General features: G+C 38.0%; 1 non-coding gene across 1 annotated transcript; it reads right to left on the reverse strand.

Annotated features, from left to right (window-relative positions):
* Positions 1-11283: 11283 nt before the first annotated feature.
* LOC130949431 (small nucleolar RNA R71) lies at positions 11284-11387 on the reverse strand. The gene has a single exon (XR_009073384.1). It is a non-coding gene; the product is annotated as a small nucleolar RNA R71 (small nucleolar RNA).
* Between the last annotated feature and the right edge of the window lie 13123 nt (positions 11388-24510).

Genomic DNA, 24510 nt, shown 5'->3' on the forward strand with positions numbered 1-24510 from the left:
ATGGTTAGGGACAGCTTGGTTTAGCCGCTTAGGCCTGGAACTATTTCCTTGGCCCCTCCTATCCACTGATGCTCAAAGCCTTGGATCCTTTTCTTAATCCAATGATTCCTTGTAATTTTTTTTGTTGTTTTTTTTTTCACTGCTTTTTCTTGCTTCAAGAATCAAATTCATGATTTTTCAGATCATCAATAATATTTTTCGTGTTCCTCATTCTTTCAGGAGCCAATATTCATAAAATTCAAGATAAAAATTATGAACTGTTCAAGCATTCATTCAGAGAACAAAAAGTATTGCCACCACATATAGTTAATTATAATTTTTATTATTAAGAACTCGAAAAAATAAATTACTTCTTTATTCTAATTATCTACTATTTTATTGATGTCTGATGATGATGAGAAAAATAAATTATAACTTAATTGGGAATAAAACCAGAATAGATATACTAATTACTACTACTACTACTACTATATATCTCCTAAGGTAAATTTCTATAATAACACTATCACAGAGTTAAAGCTAAAATTAGAACTCAACAACCTGTGTTTTGAGAAGTAGATGTTCCTCTGATCTGTGGGGTGCTTGGTCCTTCATGGATTAATTTCTGGCGCTTCAGCTCCCTTAAATCACGCCCTTGCTCTTCTTGTTCCTTAAGCAGTTTGCAAAGTATGCTACCTTGATTGTTCTGTTCTTCCTTTATTTAGTTCATAGCTTCTTGCAATTTGGAGATAGATGCTTCAAGATGTTCCCAATATTCAAATTGAGGAAGTTCTGGGAGGACTTCCTGTGCTCTCCTCTTGATTGGATCATCCTGCAGCTGCTGTCTATCCATTGATATTCTAGTGATTGGCCTCTCAACTGAGATATACTCTGTTATTCCCATTTTTACTCCGGCATCTCTGCAGAGCATAGAAATTAAGCTTGGATAGGCCAATCTGGCATCCTTGGAATTCCTGTTTGCTATTTTGTATAGTTCACACGAGATCAGTTGATGGACTTCTACTTCTTTTCCCAACATGATGCAGTGAATCATCACTGCTCTTTTAATAGTAACTTCAGAACGGTTGCTAGTGGGCAATATAGAACGCCCAATGAAATTCAGCCAGCCTCTGGCTGCTGGTTTGAGATCTTCTCTTTTGAGTTGATTTGGAATGCCAGTTGTGCTGGTGGTCCACCTGGCTTCAGGAATGCATATATCCTCTAGGATCTTGTCCAAGCCTTTATTTACCCTCATCATTCTCCTATTAAAAGAGTTTGGGTCATCTTTCAATTGAGGAAACTTAAAGATCTCCCTGATTTTGTCAGGATAGGTATGAACAATCTTTCCTCTGACTAAGGTCCGATGGTCATAGAGGGCAGCTCCAATTATTCTTTGCCTGTCTGTCTGCCATAGATTAGCATAGAACTCTTGAACCATGTTCCTTCCCACTTTCGTTTCTGGATTAGCTAGGATTTCCCAATTCCTGTTTCGAATTTGTTCTTGGATCTCCGGATATTCATCTTCTTTCAGATCGAACTTGACTTCCAGGATCACTGATCTTAGACTCATTATTTTGTAGTAATGGTCTGAATGTTCTTTAGTTAAGAACTTCCCTTGATTCCAAAGTGGCTTTGGAATATTCTCTTTCTTGCCTCTTGGGTTGGGTTGTTTTCCTTTAGGGGCCATGATCAAAGTGAGTATGTTTTTGTGATCACGGATAAGCACACCAAACTTAGAGGTTTGCTTGTCCTCAAGCAAAAGAAGAGAGAGAAGAGGGATAGGAGGAGAGCAAGTGTGGAATGGTGGATGATGAGAGGGGCGTCGAAAGTGAATATAAAGGGATGGGGTGGGTATTCGAAAATAAGAAAAAGATATAAGATAAGAGATATGATTTATAAAAGATAAATATGATAAGAAAAGGATATAATTTAAAAGATATGAAATAAATCTGAATTTTTAATTTGAAAAAGATTTTAAAAGATAATTAAATTTTGAAAAACTTAAAAAAAAAAGAGTTGGATTGGATTGGAAATCATCTGTCTTAATGGATGAAGATGCATGTAAAATCTTTGAAAAAGGGATTTCAGAAATTAGGGATTTTAGAAATTAGGATTAAAATTTTTGGAATTGAAGGATGATATTTGGAAACATGTTTATGCAAGAAATCATGAATTGAAACATAAAAATTAGAAAATTTTTAAAGAAAAACGAATTTTACCTCCTCCCCACCATCCTGGCGTTAAACGCCCAACTGCTGCATGTTTTGGGCGTTTAATGCCCAATTGTTGCTTCTCCTGGGCGTTCAACGCCCAGTTGTTGCTTCTTTCTAGCGTTGAATGCCAGGAAGTCCTTTGTCACTGGGCATTTTTCTGAATGCCCAGGACGCTATCAAGCTGGCGTTAAACGCCCAGAGGGTGCTTCTTTCTGGCGTTCAACGCCCAGAAGATGCTCCTTTCTGACGTTTAACGCCCAGATGGCTACCCTTACTGGCGTTGAACGCCCAGTGGGTGCTTCTTTTGGGCGTTCAACGCCCAAAACGTTTCTTACTGGCTTTTTCATGCCAGTGAGCTTCCAAATTTCCCTGTAACTCTGTGAATTTAATCAATTGCTATTTTACCTTTTGAAGATACTCTGACATATACCTGTAAAAATCAATTAATTTAGCAAAAACAAATAAAATTAAATTTTGTAAATGGCTGGGTTGCCTCCCAGCAAGGGCTTCTTTAATGTCGTTAGCTGGACTATCACTGAGCCTTAATCAAGTCTCAGTTTTGAGCATTCTTGTCCAAATTTGCTTTCAAGATAATGTTTAACTCTCTGTCCATTAACAATGAACTTTTTGTTAGATTCATTATCCTGAAGCTCTACATATCCATATGGTGATACACTGGTAATCACATATGGACCTCTCCACCGGGATTTTAATTTCTCGGGGAATAATTTGAGCCTAGAATTAAATAGCAGAACTTTCTGCCCCGGCTCAAAGACTCTGGATGATAATTTCTTATCATGCCATCTTTTTGCTTTCTCTTTGTAAATTTTTGCATTCTCGAAAGCATTGAGTCTAAATTCCTCTAGCTCATTTAACTGGAGCAATCGTTTTTCTCCAGCTAACTTGGCATCAAGGTTCAGGAATCTGGTTGCCCAGTAGGCCTTATGTTCCAGTTCCACTGGCAAGTGACATGCCTTTCCATACACAAGCTGGTATGGAGAGGTCCCTATAGGGGTCTTGAATGCTGTTCTGTACGCCTACAGAGCATCATCCAAGCTTCTTGCCCAATCTCTTCTACGGAGAATTACAGTCTGTTCTAGGATTCTTTTAAGTTCTCTGCTAGAGACTTCAGCTTGCCCATTTGTCTGTGGATGATATGGAGTGGCTACCCTGTGGCTAACTCCATAACGAACCAAAGCAGAGTAAAGTTGTTTATTGTAGAAATGAGTGCACCCATCACTGATTAATACTCTAGGGGTGCCAAATCTGCTGAAGATGTGTTTCTGGAGGAATTTTAACACTGTTTTAGTGTCATTTGTAGGTGTTGCAATAGCTTCCACCCATTTGGATACATAATCCACTGCCACCAGAATATAAGTGTTTGAGTATAATGGTGGGAAAGGTCCCATGAAGTCAATACCCCATACATCAAACAACTCAATCTCCAAGATCCCTTGTTGAGGCATGGCATAACTGTGAGGCAGATTGCCAGATCTTTGGCAACTGTCACAATTAAGTACAAACACTCGGGAATCTTTATAGAGAGTAGGCCAGTAGAAGCCACATTAGAGGACTCTTGTGGCTGTTCGCTCACTTCCAAAATGTCCTCCATACTGTGATCCATGGCAGTGCCATAGGATCCTCTGCTCTTCTTCTTTACGTACACATCTACGGATTACTCCGTCTGCACATCTCTTGAAGAGATATGGTTCATCCCAAAGATAGTACTTTGCATCCGTGATCAATTTCTTTGATTGCTGCCTACTGTACTCTTTGGGTATGAATCTCACTGCCTTGTAGTTTGCAATGTCTGCAAACCATGGTACTTCCTGGATGACAAAGAGTTGCTCATCTGGAAAGGTTTCAGAGATCTCAGTGAGAGGGAGGGATGCCCTTACTACTGGTTCTATTCGGGACAGGTGATCTGCCACTTGGTTTTCTGTCCCTTTTCTGTCTCTTATTTCTATATCAAACTCTTGCAGAAGCAACACCCATCTGATGAGTCTGGGTTTTGAATCCTGCTTTGTGAGTAGATATTTAAGAGCAGCATGATCAGTATACACAATCACTTTTGATCCTACTAAATAGGATCTAAACTTGTCAATGGCGTAAACCACTGCAAGCAGCTCTTTTTCTGTGGTTGTGTAATTCTTCTGTGCGTCATTTAGAACACGGCTGGCATAGTAAATGACGTGCAGAAGCTTGTCATGCCTTTGTCCCAACACTGCACCAATGGCATGGTCACTGGCATCACACATTAGTTCAAACGGCAATGTCCAGTTTGGTGCAGAGATGATTGGTGCTGTGACCAATTTAGCTTTCAGAGTCTCAAATGCCTGTAGACACTTCTTATCAAAGACAAATGGCGTGTCAGCAGCTAGCAGGTTGCTCAGAGGTTTGGCAATTTTTGAAAAATCCTTTATAAACCTCCTATAGAATCCTGCATGCCCCAGAAAGCTTCTGATTGCCTTAACATTGGCAGGTGGTGGTAATTTTTCAATTACCTCTACCTTAGCTTGATCCACCTCTATTCCCTTGTTCGAGATTTTGTGCCCAAGGACAATTCCTTCAGCACCATAAAGTGACATTTTCCCAGTTTAAAACCAGGTTAGTCTCTTGGCATCTCTTTAGAACAAGTGCTAGATGGTCAAGACAGGAGCTGAATGAGTCTCCAAATACTGAAAAGTCATCCATGAAGACTTCCAAAAATTTTTCCACCATATCAGAGAAAATTGAGAGCATGCACCTCTGAAAGGTTGCAGGTGCATTGCACAGGCCAAATGGCATCCTTCTGTATGCAAATACTCCAGATGGACATGTGAATGCCGTTTTCTCTTGATCTTTTGAATCTACTGCAATTTGATTATAACCTGAATATCCATCTAGGAAGCAGTAGTATTCATGACCTGCCAGTCTTTCTAGCATCTGGTCTGAATGGTAAAGGAAAATGATCCTTTCTGGTAGCTGTATTGAGCCTTCTATAATCAATACACATACGCCACCCAGTAACTGTTCCTGTAGGAACCAGTTCATTTTTTTCATTATGAACTACTGTCAAGCCACCTTTCTTAGGGACGACTTGGACAGGGCTTACCCAGGGGCTATCAGAAATAGGATAAATAATCCCAGCCTCTAGTAACTTAGTGACCTCTTTCTGCACCACCTCCTTCATGGCTGGATTCAGCCGCCTTTGTGGTTGAACTACTGGCTTGGCATCACCCTCCAGTAAGATCTTGTGCATGCATCTGGCTGGGCTAATGCCCTTGAGATCACTGATGGACCACCCAAGAGCTGTCTTGTGTGTCCTTAGCACTTGAATTGGTGCTTCCTCTTCCTGTAGCTCTAAGGTAGAGCTTATGATTACAGGAAAGGTATCACCTTCTCCCAAGAATGCATATTTTAGGGATGGTGGTAATGGTTTGAGCTCGGGTTTAGGAGGTTTCTCCTCTTCCTGAGGGATTTTCAGAGGTTCTACTATTCTCTCTGATTCCTCCAGATCAGGCTGAATATCTTCAAAAATGTTCTCTAGCTCTGATTCGAGACTCTCAGCCATATTGACCTCTCTTACCAGAGAGTCAATAATATCAACACTCATGCAGTCATTTGGGGTGTCTGGATGTTGCATGGCTTTGATAACATTCAACTTGAACTCCTCCTCATTGACTCTCAAGGTTACTTCCCCTTTTTGGACGTCAATGAGGGTTCAGCCAGTTGCTAGGAAAGGTCTTCCTAGAATGAGAGTTGCACTCTTGTGCTCCTCCATTTCCAGCACCACAAATTCAGTAGGAAAGGCAAATGGCCCAACCTTGACAATCATGTCTTCAATCACGCCTGATGGGTATTTAATGGAGCCATCAGCAAGTTGAAGACATATCCGGGTTGGTTTGATTTCCTCAGTCAAACCGAGCTTTGTGATAATAGATGCAGGTATTAGGTTGATACTTGCCCCAAAGTCTCATAGAGCTTGCTTGGTACAATTACCCTCTAATGTGCATGGTATCATAAAGCTCCTGAGATCTTTAAGCTTCTCGGGTAAGCTCTTCAGAATGACTGCACTGCATTCTTCAGTGAGGTAAACTTTCTCATTTTCTCTCTGATGAGCGGATAATTTATATGCTTTTTGGCATTGTTTTTAGGTAGTTTTTAGTAAGTTCAAGCTACTTTTAGGGATGTTTTCATTAGTTTTTATGTTAAATTCACATTTCTGGACTTTACTATGAGTTTTTGTGTTTTTCTATAATTTCAGGTAATTTCTGGCTGAAATTGAGGGACTTGAGCAAAACTCTGAAAAAGGCTGACAAAAGGACTGCTGATGCTGTTGGAATCTGACCTCCTTGCACTCGAAATGAATTTTCTGGAGCTACAAAACTCCAAATGGCGTGCTATCAATGGCGTTGGAAAGTAGACATCCAGAGCTTTCCAGAAAAATATATAGTCCATACTTTATTCGGAAATTGACGACGTAGATTGACGTTGAACGCCAAGTACATGCTGTTGTCTGGAGTTAAACGCCAGAAACACGTCATGATCCGAAGTTGAACGCCCAAAACACGTTATAACTTGGAGTTCAACTCCAAAAGAAGCCTCAACTCGTGGATAAATCAAGCTCAGCCCAAGCATACACCAAGTGGGCCCCGGAAGTGGATTTATGCATCAATTACTTACTCATGTAAACCCTAGTAGCTAGTCTAGTATAAATAGGATAATTTACTATTGTATTAGACATCTTTTGACAGTTTAATCTTTTGACAGTTTAATCTATTGATTGTTTAGTCTTTGGTCATTCGGTCTTTTGACCCTTGAGGGGGCTGGCCATTCGGCCATGCCTGAACCTTTCACTTATGTATTTTCAACGGTGGAGTTTCTGCACACCATAGATTAAGGGTGTAGAGCTATGCTGTACCTCAAGTTTCAATACAATTACTATTACTTTCTATTCAATTCTCTTTTATTCTTATTCCAAGATATACGCTGCATAACACTTTGATGAATGTGATGATCCGTGACACTCATCATCATTCTCACCTATGAACGCGCGTGACTGACAACCACTTCCGTTCTACCTTAGGCCGGGCGCATATCCCTTAGATTCCCCAACAGAATCTTCGTGGTATAAGCTAGATAGATGGCGGCATTCATGGGGATCCAGAAATTCTAACCTTGTCTGTGGTATTCCGAGTAGGATCCCGGGAATCCGGAAAGTCTAACCTTGTCTGTGGTATTCCGAGTAGGATCCCGAGAATCCGGAAAGTCTAACCTTGTCTGTGGTATTCTGAGTAGGATTCTGGTATTGAATGACTGTGACGAGCTTCAAACTCCTGAAGGCTGGGCGTGATGACAAACACAAAAGAATCAAGGGATTCTACTCCATCCTGATTGAGAACCGACAGATGATTAGCCGTGCTGTGACAGAGCATTTGGACCATTTTCACTGAGAGGATGGGATGTAGCTATCAACAAGGGTGATGCCTCCAGACGATTAGCCGTGCAGTGACAGCGCATAGGACCATTTTCCCGAGAGGATTAAAAGTAGCCATTGATGATGGTGATGCCCTACATACAGCTTGCCATGGAAAGGAGTAAGAAGGATTGGATGAAAGCAATAAGAAAGTAGAGATTTAAAAGGATTCTAGCATCTCCACACGCCTATCTGAGATTCCCACTATTGATTTACATAAGTATTTCTATCCCTTTTTATTTTCTATTTATTATTAATTTTCGAAACCCATAACCATTTAATCTGCCTAACTGAGATTTACAAGGTGACCATAGCTTGCTTCATACCAACAATTTCTGTGGGATCGACCCTTACTCACGTAAGGTATTACTTGGATGACCCAGTATACTTGCTGGTTAAGTTGAACGGAGTTGTGTCCACACATAGCCAAGAGCCATAATAATGATTCCATACAATAACAAAGAGTACTACATTGATGTGATCACAATTTCGTCCACCAAGTTTTTGGCGCCGTTGCCGGGGATTGTTGAGTTTGAACAACTGACGGTTCATCTTATTGCTCAGATTAGGTAATTTTCTTTTCAAAAATTTTTCAAAAATCTTTTTCAAAATTTTTCTTTCTTTTTCGTTTTTTTTTTCCAAAAATATTTTCGAAAAAATTATTAAAAATCCAAAAAAAATCATAAAATCATAAAAATCAAAAATATTTTGTGTTTCTTGTTTGAGTCTTGAGTCAATTTTTAAGTTTGGTGCCAATAAAATATTTTGTGTTTCATGCATTCATAGTGTTCTTCATGATCTTCAAGTTGTTCTTGACAAGTCTTCTTGTTTGATCTTAATGATTTCTTGTTTTGTGTTGTTTGTTGTTTTTCATATGCATTTTTCGTTTGTTAGAGTCCATACATTAAAGATTTCTAAGTTTGGTGTCTTGCATGTTTTCTTTGCATCAAAAATTTTTAAAAATATGTTCTTGATGATCATCATGATCTTCAAAGTGTTCTTGGTGTTCATCTTGACATTCATAGTGTTCTTGCATGCATCTTGTGTTTTGATCCAAAATTTTCATGTTTTAGGTCACTTTTGTGTTTTTCTCTCTCATCTTTAAAAATTCAAAAATCAAAAAAATATCTTTTCCTTATTTCTCTCCAAATTTTCGAAAATTTGAGTTGACTTAGTCAAAATTTTTTAAAAAAATTAGTTGTTTCTTACAAATCAAGTCAAATTCTCAATTTTTAAAAAATCTTATCTTTTCAAAATATTTTTCAAAAATCATATCTTTTTCATTTTTTTATTTATTTTCGAAAATTTTAAAAATTATTTTTCAAAAATCTTTTTCTTATCTATATCTAATTTTCGAAAATTAGCTAACAATTAATGTGATTGGTTCAAAAATTTGAAGTTTGTTACTTGCTTGTTAAGAAAGGTTCAATCTTTAAGTTCTAGAATCTTATCTTTTAGTTTCTTGTTAGTAATTAATTTTAATTTAAAAATTAAATCTTTTTCAAACATATCTTATCTTATCTTTTATATCTTATCTTTTTCAAAATTTTATCTTTTTCAAAATTTGATTTTAAAAATATCTTATCTAACTTCTTATCTTCTTATCTTTTTAAAATTTGATTTTAATATCTTTTTCAACTAACTATTTGACTTTTTGTTTGTTTCTTATCTTTTTCAAAATCACCTAACTACTTTTTCCTCTCTAATTTTTGAAAATATCTCACCTCTTTTTCAAAAATTCTTTTTGTTCTAAATTTTAATTTTAATTATATTTTATCTTTAATTTTCAAAAATTACTAACCCCTCTTCTACATTCTTCTCCCCTTTCTTCTTCTACTAACATAAAGGAATCTCTATAATGTGACATAGAGGATTCCTCTTCTTTTCTTGTTTTCTTCTCTTTCATATGAGCAGGAACAAGGAAAAAGGCACTCTTGTTGAAATTGATCCAGAACTTGAAAGGACTCTGAAGAGAAAATTAAGAGAAGCTAAGTTACAACAATCTAAAGGTAACCTTTTAGAAGTTTGGTGTCTTGCATATTTTCTTTGCATCAAAAATTTTTCAAAAATATGTTCTTGATGTTCATCATGATCTTCAAAGTGTTCTTGGTGTTCATCTTGACATTCATAGTGTTCTTGCATGCATCTTGCGTTTTGATCCAAAATTTTCATATTTTGGGTCATTTTTATGTTTTTCTCTCTCATCTTTAAAATTTCAAAAATCAAAAAAATATCTTTTCCTTATTTTTCTCATAATTTTCGAAAATTTGAGTTGAATTAGTCAAAAATTTTCAAAATTAGTTGTTTCTTACAAGTCAAGTCAAATTTTCAATTTTAAAAATCTTATCTTTTCAAAAATCATATCTTTTCCAATTTTTCCTCTTTTTCGAAAATTTCAAAAATCTTTTTCAAAATATTTTCAAAATCTTTTTCTTATCTTTATATCATATTTTCAAAAATTCACTAATAATTAATGTGATTGATTCAAAAATTTGAAGTTTGTTACTTTCTTGTTAAGAAAGGTTCAATCTTTAAGTTCTAGAATCTTATCTTGTAGTTTCTTGTTAGTAAAGTAAGTAATTTCAAATTTTTAATTAAATCTTTTTATCTCTTATCTTATCTTTTTTAAAAATTTGATCTTTTTCAAAATTTGATTTCAAAATATCTTATCTAACTTCTTATCTTCTTATCTTTTCAAATTTGATTTTAACATCTTTTTCAACTAACTATTTGACTCTTTGTTTGTTTCTTATCTTTTTCAAAACCACCTAACTACTTTTTCCTCTCTAATTTTCGAAAATATCTCACCTCTTTTTCAAAAATTCTTTTTGTTCTAAATTTTAATTTTAATTATATCTTATATTTAATTTTCGAAAATTACTAGCCCCTTTTTCAAAATATTTTCGAAATTCTCCCTCTCTTTTCTTATTCTATTTAATTATTTATTTACTAACACTTCTTTTCACCTCTCTTCATCTAAAAATCCGAACCATTCTTCTTCACTCTTCTCCCCTTTCTTTTTCCACTAACATAAAGGAATCTCTATACTGTGACATAGAGGATTCCTCTTTCTTTTCTTGTTTTCTTCTCTTTCATATGAGCAGGAACAAGGAAAAAGGCACTCTTGTTGAAATTGATCCTGAACCTGAAAGGACTTTGAAGAGGAAACTAAGAGAAGCTAAATTAAAACAATCCAAAAGTAACCTTTCAGAAATTTTTGAACAAAAGAAGGAGATGGCAGCCGAACTCAATAATGATAATGCAAGGAGAATGCTTGGTAACTTCACAAAGCCAATGTCCAAATTTGATGGAAGAAGCATCTCCATTCCTGCCATTGGAGCCAATAATTTTGAGCTTAAGCCTCAACTAGTTGCTTTAATGCAACGGAACTGCAAGTTTTATGGACTTCCATCTGAAGATCCTTACCAGTTTTTAACTGAGTTCTTGCAGATTTGTGAGACTGTTAAGACGAATGGAGTTGATCCTGAAGTCTACAGACTCATGCTTTTCCCTTTTGCTATAAGAGACAGAGCTAGAATATGGTTGGATTCACAACCTAAAGATAGCCTGGACTCTTGGGATAAGCTGGTCACAGCCTTCTTGGATAAATTCTTTCCTCCTCAAAAGCTGAGCAAGCTTAGAGTGGATGTTCAGACCTTCAAACAAAAAGATGGTGAATCCCTCTATGAAGCTTGGGAAAGATACAAGCAGTTGACCAAAAGGTGTCCATCTGACATGTTTTCAGAATGGACCATATTAGATATATTCTATTATGGTCTATCTGAGTTTTCGAAAATGTCATTGGACCATTCTGCAGGTGGATCTATTCACCTGAAGAAAACACCTACAGAAGCTCAAGAACTCATTGACATGGTTGCAAATAACTAATTTATGTACACTTCTGAGAGGAATTCTTGAATAATGGGATACCTCAGAGGAAAGGAGTTCTTGAAATTGATGCTCTGAATGCCATATTGGCTCAGAACAAAGTGTTGACTCAGCAAGTCAACATGATTTCTCAAAGTCTGAATGGATGGCAAAATGCATCCAACAGTACTAAAGAGGCAGCTCTGAAGAAGCTTATGATCCTGAGAATCCTGCAATGGCATAGGTTAATTACATGGGTGAACCTTATGAAAACACCTATAATTCATCATGGAGAAATCATCCAAATTTCTCATGGAAGGATCAACAAAAGCCTCAACAAGGCTTTAACAATGGTGGACACAACAGGCTGAGCAATAGCAAGCCTTTTCCATCATCTTCTCAGCAACAGACAGAGAATTCTGAACAAAACACTTATAATTTAGCCATACAAGTCTCTGATCTATCAAAGGCCACTTTCAGTTTCATGAGTGAAACAAGATCCTCCATCAGAAATCTGGAGGCACAAGTGGGCCAGCTGAGTAAGAAAGTCATTGAAACTCCTCCCAGTATCCTCCCAAGCAATACAGAAGAGAATCCAAAAGGAGAGTGCAAGGCCATTGATATAATCAATATGGCCGAATGCACAAGGGAGGAGGAGGACGAAAATCCTAGTGAGGAAGACCTCCTGGGACATCCCTCAAGCAAGAAAGAGTTTTCTATTAAGGATCCAAAGGAATCTGAGGCTCATATAGAGACCATAGAGATTCCATTAAATCTCCTTCTGCCATTCATGAGCTCTGAAGACTATTCTTCCTCTGAAGAGGATGAAGATGTGACTGGAGAGCAAGTTGCTCAATATTTAGGAGCTATCATGAAGTTGAATGCCAAGTTGTTTGGTAATGAGACTTGGGAAAGTGAACCTCCCTTGCTCATTAGTGAACTGGATACCTGGATTCAGCAAATTTTACCTCAAAAGAAACAAGATCCTGGCAAGTTTTTGATACCTTGTACCATAGGCACCATGACCTTTGAAAAAGCTCTATGTGATCTAGGGTCAGGGATAAATCTTATGCCACTCTCTACAATGGAGAAGCTGGGGATCATTGAGGTACAACCTGCCTTGTTCTCATTACAATTGGCAGATAAGTCATTGAGTCAAGCTTATGGAATAGTAGAGGACGTGTTAGTAAAGGCTGAAGGCCTTTACATCCCTGCTGATTTCATAATCTTAGACACTAGGAAGGAAGAGGATGAATGTATCATCCTTGGAAGACCTTTCCTAGCTACAGCAGGAGCTGTGATAGATGTCAACAGAGGTGAATTAGTCCTTCAATTGAATGGGGACTACCTTGTGTTTAAGGCACATGGCCATCCCTCTGTGACAAAAGAGAGTAAGCATGAAGAGCTTCTCTCAGTTCAGAGTCAAGAAGAGCCCCCACAGTCAAACTCTAAGTTTGGTGTTGGGAGGCCACAACCAAACTCTAAGTTTGGTGTTAAGACCCCATATCCAAACTCTAAGTTTGGTGTTGGGACTATACAACATTGACCTGATCACCTTGTGGCTCCATGAGAACCCACTGTCAAGCTATTGACATTAAAGAAGCGCTTGTTGGGAGGCAACCCAATTTTATTTATCTAATTTTTATTTTTTTCTATTTTATTCTATTGTTATTTTGTGTTTTATTAGGTACATGATCATGTGGATTCACGAAAAAAATATATAAATTAAAAACAGAATCAAAAACAACAGAAGAAAAATCACACCCTGGAGGAAGCACAGACTGGCGTTCAATGCCAGTAAGAAGCATCTGGCTGGCGTTCAACGCCAGAACAGAGCATGAATCTGGCGTTGAACGCCAGAAACAAGCAACATCCTGGCGTTTGAACACCAGGAATGTGCCTAGAGGAAAAGCTGGCGCTGAACGCCAGTAACAAGCATGAAACTGGCGTTCAACGCCAGAAACATGTTACATATGGGCGTTGAACGCCCATAATGTGCATCACTCGGCGTTTAAATGCCAGAATGGTGTGCAATGGCATTTTACATGCTTATTTGGTGCAGGGATGGAATTCCTTGACACCTCAGGATCTGTGGACCCCACAGGATCCCCACCTAACATATTCCCACCTTACCTCCTAATCCTATTTTACTCTTCCCAATAAACACTCCTTCCCAAAACCCTTCACCAATCACCTCAATCTCTCTTCCCAATTACTATCTTCACCATTCACATCCATCCACTCTTCCCCATAAACCCCACCTACCTTCCAAATTCAAATTTTCTTTCCCACCCAATCCCACCATATATGGCCGAATCTTCACTCTCCCCTTTCCCTATATAAACTCCTCCATCCTACTTCATTTTCACACAACACAACCCTCTCTTCTCCCCCTTAGCCGAATACACATTCACCCTTCTCCTCCATATTTTCTTCTTCTTCTTCTTCTCTTCTTTCTTCTCTTGCTCGAGGGCGAGCAATATTCTAAGTTTGGTGTGGTAAAAGCATAAGCTTTTTGTTTTTCCATTACCATCAATGGCACCCAAGACCGGAGAATCCTCTAGAAAAGGAAAAGGGAAGACAAAAGCTTCCACCTCTGAGTCATGGAAGATGGAAAGATTCATCTTCAAAAGCCATCAAGACCACTTCTATGATGTTGTGGCAAAGAAGAAGGTGATCCCTGAGGTCCCTTTCAAGCTCAAGAAAAATGAGTATCCAGAGATCCGACATGAAATTCGAAGAAGAGGTTGGGAAGTCCTAACCAACCCCATGCAACAAGTCAGAATCTTAATGGTTTAAGAGTTCTATGCCAATGCATGGATCACTAGGAACCATGATCAAAGTATGAACCCGAGTCAAAAGAATTATCTCACAATGGTTCGGGGGAAATACTTAGATTTTAGTCTGGAGAATGTGAGATTGGCGTTCTACTTGCCCATGATGCAAGAAGATGCACGCCCCTACACTAGAAGGGTCAACTTTAATCAAAGGTTGGACCAAGTCCTTATGGACATATGTGTGGAAGGAGCTCAATGGAAGAGAGACTCTAAAGGCAAGCCAGTCCAACTAAGAAGACTGGACCTCAAGCCTATAGCTAGAGGATGGTTGGAGTTCATTCAACGCTCCATCATTCCCACTAGCAACCGATCTGAAGTTACTGTGGATCGGGCCATCATGATTCATAGCATCATGATTGGAGAGGAAGTAGAAATTCATGAAGTCATCTCCAATGAATTCTACAAAATAGCCGAAAAGCCCTCCACCATGGCAAGGCTAACTTTTCCTCACCTTATTTGCCATCTATGTTACTCAGCTGGAGTTATCATAGAAGGAGACATCTCCATTAAAGAGGATAAGCCCATCACCAAGAAGATGATGGAGCAAGCAAAAGAGACTCTCCACGGTTCTCAAGAGATGCATGAGGAAGCTCATCATCAAGAAATTCCTGAGATGCCTCAAGGGATGCACTTTCCTCCCAATAACTATTGGGAACAACTCAACACTTCCTTAGAAGATTTGAGCCACAATGTGGAACAATTAAGGGTGGAACATCATGAGCACTCCATCATTCTCCATGAAATAAGAGAAGATCAGAGAGCAATGAGGGAGGAGCAACAAAGGCAAGGAAGGGACATAGAAGAGCTTAAGGACATTGTTGGTCCTTCAAGAAGAAGAAGCCACTAAGGTGGATTCATTCCTTGTTCTTATTTCTTTCTGTTTTTCGGTTTCTATGTTATATTTTGTGTCTCTACTTCATGATCATTAGTATGTAGTAACTATGTCTTAAAGCTATGAATAAAATCCATTAATCATTCACCTCTCTTAAATAAAATATGCTTTAATTCAAAAGAACAAGAAGTACATGAATTTCAAATTTATCCCTGAATTTAGTTTAATTATATTGATGTGGTGACAATACTTTTGTTTTCTGAATGAATGCTTGAACAGTGCATATGTCTTTTGATCTTGTTGTTTATGAATGTTAAAATTGTTGGCTCTTGAAAGAATGATGAACAAGGAGAAATGTTATTGACAATCTGAAAAATCATGAAATTGATTCTTGAAGCAAGAAAAAGTAGTGAATAGCAAAAGCTTGCGAAGAAAAAAAATGGCAAAAAAAATATAGAAAGAAAAAGAAAAAGCAAGCAGAAAAAGCCAATAGCCCTTAAAACCAAAAGGCAAGGGTAAAAAGGATCCAAGGCTTTGAGCATCAATGGATAGGAGGGCCCAAGGAAATAAAATCCAGGCCTAAGCGGCTAAATCAAGCTGTCCCTAACCATGTGCTTGTGTCATGCAGGTCCAAGTGAAAAGCTTGAGACTGAGTGGTTAAAGTCGTGATCCAAAGCAAAAGAGTGTGCTTAAGAGCTCTGGACACCACTAACTGGGGACTCTAGCAAAGCTGAGTCACAATCTGAAAAGGTTCACCCAGTTATGTGTCTGTGGCATTTATGTATCCGGTGGTAATACTGGAAAACAAAGTGCTTAGGGCCACAGCCAAGACTCATAAGTAGCTGTGTTCAAGAATCAACATGCTTAACTAGGAAAATTAATAACACTATCCTAAATTCTATGTTCCTAGAGAAGCCAATCATTCTAAACTTCAAAGGAAAAAGTGAGATGCCAAAACTGTTCAGAAGCAAAAAGCTACAAGTCCCGCTCATCTAATTAGAATTAATATTCATTGATATTTTGGAATTTATAGTATATTCTCTTCTTTTTATCCTATTTGATTTTCAGTTGCTTGGGGACAAGCAACAATTTAAGTTTGGTGTTGTGATGAGTAGATAATTTATACGCTTTTTGGCATTGTTTTTAGGTAGTTTTTAGTAAGTTCAAGCTACTTTTAGAGATGTTTTCATTAGTTTTTATGTTAAATTTACATTTCTGGACTTTACTATGAGTTTGTGTGTTTTTCTGTGATTTCAGGTAATTTCTGGCTGAAATTGAGGGACCTGAGCGAAACTCTGAAAAAGGCTGACAAAAGGACTGCTGATGCTGTTGGAATCTGACCTCCCTGCACTCGAAATAGATTTTCTGGAGCTACAGAATACCAAATGGCGCGCTCTTAACGGCGTTGGAAAGTAGACATCCAGAGCTTTCCAGCAATATATAATAGTCCATACTTTATTCGGGAATTGACGACCTAAAGTGGCGCTCAACGCCAAGTACATGCTGCTGTCTGGAGTTAAACGCCAGAAACACGTCATAACCCGGAGTTGAACGCCAGAAACACGCTATAACTCGGCGTTCAACTCCAATAAATGCCTCAGCTCGTGGATAGATCAAGCTCAGCCCAAGCATACACCAAGCGGGCCCCGGAAGTGGATTTATGCATCAATTACCTACTCATGTAAACCCTAGTAGCTAGTCTAGTATATACAGAACATTTAACAATAGTAAAAAGTCCTATTTATACTAGACTAGCTACTAGGGTTTACAAAAGTAAGTAATTGATGAAGAAATCCACTTCCGGGACCCACTTGGTGTGTGCTTGGGCTGAGCTTGAGCTTTACACATGCAAAGGCTTCTTTTGGAGTTGAACGCCAAGTTGTAACGTGTTTTTGGCGTTCAACTATGGTTTGTGACGTGTTTCTGGCATTTGACTACAGAATGCAGCATGGAACTGACGTTGAGCGCCACTTTACGTCATCTAATCATGAATAAAGTATGGACTATTATATATTTCTGGAAAGCTTTGGATGTCTACTTTCCAACGCCGTTGAAAGCGCGCCATTTAAAGTTCTGTAGCTCCAGAAAATCCATTTTGAGTGTAGGGAGGTCAGAATCCAATAGCATCAGCAGTCCTTTGTCAGCCTTTTATCAGAGTTTTGCTCAGGTCCCTCAATTTCAGCCAGAAATTACCTGAAATCACAGAAAAACACACAAACTCATAGTAAAGTCCAGAAATGTGAATTTAGTATAAAAACTAATGAAAACATCCCTAAAAGTAGCTAGATCCTACTAAAAACTACCTAAAAACAATGCCAAAAGCCGTATAAATTATCCACTCATCACAACACCAAACTTAAATTGTTGCTTGTCCCCAAGCAACTAAAAATAAATTAGGATAAAAAGAAGAGAATATACTATAAATCCCAAAATATCAATGAATATTAATTCTAATTAGATGAGCGGGACTTGTAGATTTTTGCCTCTGAACAGTTTTGGCATCTCACTTATTCCCTTGAAGTTTAGAATGATTGGCATCTATAGGAACATAGAATTTCAGATAGTGTTATTGATTCTCCTAGTTAAGTTTGTTGATTCTTGAACACAGCTACTTTTATGAGTCTTGGCCGTGGCCCTAAGCATTTTGTTTTCCAGTATTACCACCGGATACATAAATGCCACAAACACATGACTGGGTGAACCTTTTCAGATTGTGACTCAGCTTTGCTAAAGTCCCCAGTTAGAGGTGTCCAGAGCTCTTAAGCACACTCTTTTTGCTTTGGATCACGATTTTAACCACTCAGTCTCAAGCTTTTCACTTGGACCTGCATGCCACAAGCACATGGTTAGGGACAGCTTTGATTTAGCCGCTTAGGCCTGTATTTTATTTCCTTGGGCCCTCCTATCCATTAATGCTCAAAGCCTTGGATCCTTTTTACCCTTGCCTTTTGGTTTTAAGGGCTATTGGCTTTTTCTGCTTGCTTTTTCTTTTTCTTTCTATATTTTTTTTTTAATTTTTTTCGCAAGCTTTTGCTTTTTCACTTCTTTTTCTTGCTTCAAGAATCAATTTCATGATTTTTCAGATTATCAATAGCATTTTTTCAAGAGCCGACAATTTTAACATTCATAAACAACAAGATCAAAATTATGCATTGTTCAAGCATTCATTCAGAAGACAAAAAGTATTGTCACCACATCAATATAATTAAACTAAATTCAAAGATAACTTCAAAATTCATGTACTTCTTGTTCTTTTGAATTAGTAACATTTTTCATTTAAGAGAGGTGAAGGATACATGGAATTATTTATAGCCTTAAGACATAGTTACTAAATACTAAGAACAAGGAAGTTAAGGAATGAGTCCACCTTAGTGAGGGTGGCGCCTTTTGAAGGACCAATGGTGCTTTTTGAGCTCTTTTATGTCTCTTCCTTGCTTCTGTTGCATGATCCCTAGTGATTTTGGTGCTCCTATCCTTAGTTGCTCCCAATAATTATGTGGAGGAACATGTATCCCCTGAGGTATCTCAGGGATTTCTTGATGAGGGAATTCCTCATGCTCTCTTGATGTGCAGTCAAATGCTCTATTACTGAGTTATGGACCCTTGAGATGAATCTCTCCATTTCCCATGACTCAAAGGTGGAAGCAATTGTCTTTATTTTCTATTATTTTTTTTCAGGTTTCTCTGGCCTTAGGTGCCATCAATGGTTATGGAAAAAAGCTATGCTTTTACTACACCAAACTTAGAATGTTGCTCGCCCTCGTGCAAAGAAGAAAGAATGGAAGGAGAAGAAAATACGGAGGAGAGGGAGAGATGTGTATGTTTCGGCCATATGGGTGGGATTGGGTGGGGAAGAGATGGATGGATGTGAGTGGTGAAGAGGTGATTGGTGAAGAAGAGAAAAGGTGAGTTGAGGAAGGTGGAGATCCTATGGGGTCCACAGATCCTGAGGTGTCAAGGATTTACATCCCTGCACCAATTAGAGATGTACAATGCCTTTGCATGCAATTCTGGCGTTTAAACGTCGAGGTGATGCATGTTCTGGCCATTCAACGCCGAACTGTAGCATGTTTCTGGCATTGAACGCCAATTCCATACTTGTTCTGGGCGTTCAACGCCCATCTGCAGCATGTTTCTGGCGTTGAACACTAGCTTTCCTCAGTGTGCAATCCTGGCGTTTAAACGCCAGATTGCTGCATGTCTCTGGCGTTCAACGCCAGATCCATGCTCTGTTCTGGTGTTGAACGCCAGCGAGATGCTCCTTACTGGCGTTTAAGCTCCTCCTCCTGGGTGTGCTTTTTCTTTTGCTGTTTTTTATTCTGTTTTTAATTTTAATATTTGTTTTATGACTCCACATGATCATGAACCTAAAAAAACATAAAAGAACAATAAAATAAAAAATAGAATTAGATAACTAAAAATTGGGTTGCCTCCCAATAAGCGCTTCTTTAATGTCAATAGCTTGGCAGTGGGCTCTCATGGAGCCTCACAGGTGATCAGGTCAATGTTGTAGACTCCCAACACCAAACTTAGAGTTTGAATGTGGGGATTCAATACCAAACTTAGAGTTTGGCTGAGGCCTCTCAACACCAAACTTAGAATTTGATTGTGGGGGCTTTGTTTGACCCTGTACTGAGAGAAGCTTTTCATGCTTCCTCTCCATTGTTACAGAAGAACACCCTTGGGTCTTAAACACAAGGTAGTCCCCATTCAATTGAAGGACTAATTCTCCTCTATTAACATCTATTACAGCTCCTGCTGTGGCTAGGAAAGGTCTTCCAAGGATGATGCATTCATCCTCTTCCTTCCTAGTGTCTAAGATTATGAAATCGACAGGGATGTAAAGGCCTTCAACCTTTACCAACACGTCCTCTACCAATCCATAAGCTTGTCTTACTGACTTGTCTGCCATTTGCAATGAAAATATGGCAGGCTGTACCTCAATGATCTCCAGCTTCTCCATTACAGAGAGTGGCATAAGATTTATGCTTGACCCCAGGTCACACAGAGCCTTTTCAAAGGTCATAGTGCCTATGGTACAGGGTATTAAGAATTTGCCAGGATCTTGTCTCTTTTGAGGTAAGGTTTGCTGAACCCATGTATCTAGTTCACTGATGAGCAAGGGAGGTTCACCTTCCCAAGTCTCATTACCAAATAACTTGGCATTCAGCTTCATGATAGCTCCTAGATATTGAGCAACTTGCTCTCCAGTTACATCTTCATCCTCTTCAGAGGAAGAATAGTCTTCAGAACTCATGAATGGCAGAAGGAGGTTTAATGGGATCTCTATGGTCTCTATATGATCTTCAGATTCCCTTGGGTCCTCAATAGGGGCCTCCTTCTTGCTTGAGAGACGTCCCATGAGGTCTTCCTCATTGGGATTCACGTTCTCTCCTTCCTCTCTAGGTTCGGCCATATTGATTATATCAATGGTCTTGCACTCTCTTTTTGGATTTTCTTCAGTATTGCTTGGGAGAGTACTAGGAGAAATTTTAGTGACTTTCTTACTCAGCTGGACCACTTGTGCCTCCAGATTTCTGATGGAGGACCTTGTTTTACTCATGAAACTTAAAGTGACTCTGGACAGATCAGAGACTATATTTGCTAAGTTAGAGGTATTTTGCTCAGAATTCTCTGTCTGTTGCTGAGAAGATGATGGAAAAGGCTTGTTATTGCTGAGCCTGTTTCTTCCACCATTATTAAAGCCTTGTTGAGGCTTTTGTTGATCCCTCCATGAGAAATTTGGATGATTTCTCCATGAAGAATTATAGGTGTTTCCATAAGGTTCACCCATGTAATTTACCTCTGCCATTGCAGGGTTTTCAGGATCATAAGCTTCTTCTTCAGAAGATGCCTCTTTAGTACTGTTGGATGCATTTTGCCATCCATTCAGACTTTGAGAAATCATGTTGACTTGCTGAGTCAACATTTTGTTCTGAGCCAATATGGCATTCAGAGCATCAATTTCAAGAACTCCCTTCCTTTGAGGCGTCCCATTATTCACGGAATTCCTCTCAGAAGTGTACATGAACTGGTTATTTGCAACCATGTCAATAAGTTCTTGAGCTTCTACAGGCGTTTTCTTTAGGTGAATGGATCCACCTGCAGAATGGTCCAGTGACATCTTAGAGAACTCAGATAGACCATAATAGAATATATCTATCATGGTCCATTCTGAAAACATGTCAGAAGGACGTCTTTTGGTCATCTGCTTGTATCTTTCCCAAGCTTCATATAGGGATTCACCATCTTTTTGTTTGAAGGTTTGAACATCCACTCTAAGCTTGCTCAGCTTTTGAGGAGGAAAGAATTTAGCCAAGAAGGCCGTGACCAGCTTATCCCAGGAGTCCAGGCTATCTTTAGGTTGAGAGTCCAACCATGCTCTAGCTCTGTCTCTTACAGCAAAAGGGAAAAGCATGAGCCTGTAGACTTCAGGATCTACTCCATTAGTCTTAACAGTCTCATAGATCTGTAAAAACTCAATTAAGAACTGGTAAGGATCTTCTGATGAAAGTCCATAAAACTTGCAGTTCTGTTGCATTAGAGCAACTAATTGAGGTTTCAGCTCAAAATTGTTTGCTCCTATGGTAGGAATTGAGATGCTTCTTCCATCAAACTTGGATGTAGGTGTGGTATAATCACCAAGCACCCTTCTTGCATTATTGTTGTAAGGTTCGGCTGCCATCTCCTTTTCTTGTTTGAAAATTTCAGCAAGGTTATCTCTAGATTGTTGTAATTTAGCTTCTCTTAGTTTCCTCTTCAGAGTCCTTTCAGGTTCTGGATCAGCTTCAACTAGAATGCCTTTTTTCTTGTTCCTTCTCATATGAAAGAGAAGATAACAGAAGAGGAATCCTCTATGTCACAGTAAAGAGGTTCCTTATTATTAGTAGAAGAAGAAGGGAATAAAGAAAGGAGAATCCAAACACAAGGGTAAGATGAGATGAAGAGAGGTGAAAAGAGGTGTTAGTAAATGAATAAATAAATAGGAAAAGATGAGAGAGGGAGAAATTTTTGAAATTAAATTTTGAAAAAGAGTTAAATGATTTTCGAAAATAAAGATAAGAAATGAAATTAAAATTAAAATTTAAAACAATTAATTAAATAAAAAAAAGAATTTTTTTGAAAAAGAGGGAAGTATTTTCGAAAATTAGAGAGAAAAGTTGTTAGGTGGTTTTGAAAAAGATAAGAAACAAACAAAAATTCAAATAGTTAGTTGAAAAAGATTTGAAAAGATAAGAAGATAAGAAGTTAGAAAAGATATTTTAAAATCAAATTTTTTAAAAAGATAAAATTTTGAAAAAGATATGATATAAAAGATAAGATAAGATAGATTTAATTTTTAAAACTAAAATTAATTACTTGACTAACAAGAAACTAAAAGATATGATTCTAAAACATTTTGAAGATCATGATGAATATCAAGAACATATTTTTTGAAAATTTTTTTATGCAAAGAAAACATGCAAGACACCAAACTTAGAAATCTTTCATGTGTAGACACTATGAATGCAAAAATGCACATGAAAAACATCATACAACACAAAACAAGAAAATTTAAAGATCAAACAAGAAGACGTACCAAGAATAACTTGAAGATCATGAAGAACACTATGAATGCATGAATTTTCGAAAAATACAAGAACAAGATGAATATGCAATTGACACCAAACTTAAAACATGACCCAAGACTCAAACAACAATCACAAAATATTTTTGGTTTTTTTTATTTTATGATTTTTTTGTATTTTATTTTATATTTTTCGAAAAACATATAGGAAAAAGAAAACAAGAAATTCAAAATTTTTAATAAGGATTCCAAGAATCTTTCAATGTTAGCCTAAAGCTCCAATCCAAGGGTTAGACATGGCTTCATAGCCAGCAACTTTAGGATGGAATTACATGCATTGTGGTGATTAGTCGAAGCCTTAGTCCAAAAGAATTTGGATATGGCTTTACAGCCAGCCAGGCTTCAACATGCTTCATGAAACTCTAGAATTCATTCTTAAAAATTCTGAAGCCATAGAATGGTTTATTTTCAAAATATTTTTTTTTCGAAAATAGGGATAAAAAAATTTTTTTTTGAAAAACTTTTGAAAACAAAACAAAAAGAAAATTACCTAATCTGAGCAACAAGATGAACCGTCAGTTGTCCAAACTCGAATAATCCCCGGCAACGGCGCCAAAAACTTGGTGCACGAAATTGTGATCATCAACAATGGCGCCAAAAACTTGGTAGCGCTCTCAACGTGAATCACACTTAGTCACAACTCCGCACAACTAACCAGCAAGTGCACTGGGTCGTCCAAGTAATACCTTACGTGAGTAAAGGTCGATCCCACGGAGATTGTTGGTATGAAGCAAGCTATGGTCATCTTGTAAATCTCAGTTAGGCGGATAATAAATGTTATGGAGTTTTCGAATAGTAAATAAAGCAGAAAATAAAGATAGAGTTACTCATGTAATTCAATGGTGGGAATTTCAGATAATTGTGTGGAGATGCTTGTCCCTGTTGGATTTCTGCTTTCCTACTGCCTTCCTTCAATCCTTCTTATTCCTTTCCATGGCAAGCTGTATGTAGGGCATCACTGTTGTCAATGGCTACATCCCATCCTCTCAGTGAAAAAGGTCCAAATGCTCTGTCACAGCACGGCTAATTATCTGTCGGTTCTCGATCATGTTGGAATAGAATCCCTTGATTCTTTTGTGTTTGTCATCACGCCCAGCAATCGCGAGTTTGAAGCTCGTCACAGTCATTCAATCCCTGAATCCTACTCGAAATACCACAGACAAGGTTTAGACTTTCCGGATTCTCATGAATGCTGCCATCAATCTAGCTTATACCACGAATATTCTGATTAAGGAATCCAAGAGATATGCACCCGTTCTGAGGTAGAACGGAAGTGGTTGTCAGTCACGCGTTCATAGGTGAGAATGATGATGAGTGTCACGGATCATCACATTCATCATGTTGAAGTGTAACGAATATCTTAGAACAGGAATAGCTGAATTGAATAGAAAATAGTAGTAATTGCATTAAAACTTGAGGTACAGCAGAGCTCCACACCCTTAATCTATGGTGTGTAGAAACTCCACCATTGAAAATACATAAGTGATGAAGGTTCAGGCATGGCCGAATGGCCAGCCCCCCAAACGTGATCAGAAGACCGAATGGTCAAAAGACCTTACAATCAAAGACACTGAATACAATAGTAAAAGGTCCTATTTATACTAGACTAGCTACTAGGGTTTACAGAAGTAAGTAATTGATGCAGAAATCCACTTTCGGGGCCCACTTCATGTGTGCTTAGGCTGAGCTTGAGCTTT

Source organism: Arachis stenosperma, chromosome 1, assembly GCF_014773155.1.
Source record: "Arachis stenosperma cultivar V10309 chromosome 1, arast.V10309.gnm1.PFL2, whole genome shotgun sequence".
NCBI classification, from domain to species: domain Eukaryota; kingdom Viridiplantae; phylum Streptophyta; class Magnoliopsida; order Fabales; family Fabaceae; genus Arachis; species Arachis stenosperma.